Source organism: Zea mays, chromosome 8 (genome assembly GCF_902167145.1).
Source record: "Zea mays cultivar B73 chromosome 8, Zm-B73-REFERENCE-NAM-5.0, whole genome shotgun sequence".
NCBI classification, from domain to species: domain Eukaryota; kingdom Viridiplantae; phylum Streptophyta; class Magnoliopsida; order Poales; family Poaceae; genus Zea; species Zea mays.
Genome location: NC_050103.1, coordinates 166522783 through 166523477, shown reverse-complemented (window position 1 = coordinate 166523477; position 695 = coordinate 166522783). Strand labels below are relative to the sequence as shown.

The window sequence follows — 695 nt, the reverse complement described above, 5'->3', positions numbered from 1 at the left end:
GTTTTATGATCCGGCCTTAACTTGATTCGATTCTTAAATTTGCTAGACTAAATTAAATGGCCCGTTACCACCCCTAGTTCTATCACGTTTCCGTTATCTTTTTCAACCAAGTGAATCTAGTTTGAGGCAGCTTTTAGAATAAAAATGTTTTGTTTCTTGTATCAACCTACCAATAACATTATTAACTTTTACTTTCAACACAGCCGTCCTAGCTCAGTGGTAGAGCGCGTGGCTTTTAACCACGTGGTCGTGGGTTCGATCCCCACGGACGGCGATTTTGCATTTTTTTTATTACACGCGATTTTTATTATTTTGCATTTTCTACACTGTTCGTGTTCGAAAGATTACCCACCAAACGTGATTCTACACTATTCAAGCAGGCTGATTACCCACCAAACGTGATTTTACAGGTTATAACTAGCCATCAACGACATGACATTAAGTCATCAACTCAACACTGTAATTTTTATTAAAAAGTAGCTCAAGACTGTAACACTGTAATTTTTTATTACACGCGATTTTTTTTTCATTTTGCATTTTCTACACTGTTCGTGTTCGAAAGCTTAAACTTTCAAGCAGGCGGATTGCCAACCAAACTTGATTTTACAGGTTATAACTAGCCATCAACGACATGACATTGAGTCACCAACTCAACACTGTAAGTTTTATTAAAAAGTAACTCAAGACTGTAACAT

The 695-nt window shown here is 36.7% G+C and overlaps 1 non-coding gene across 1 annotated transcript; it reads left to right on the top strand.

Annotated features, from left to right (window-relative positions):
• The first annotated feature begins 202 nt into the window (after positions 1-202).
• On the top strand, positions 203-274 carry TRNAK-UUU (transfer RNA lysine (anticodon UUU)). Its single transcript has one exon. It is a non-coding gene; the product is annotated as a tRNA-Lys (tRNA).
• The last annotated feature ends 421 nt before the right edge of the window (positions 275-695 follow it).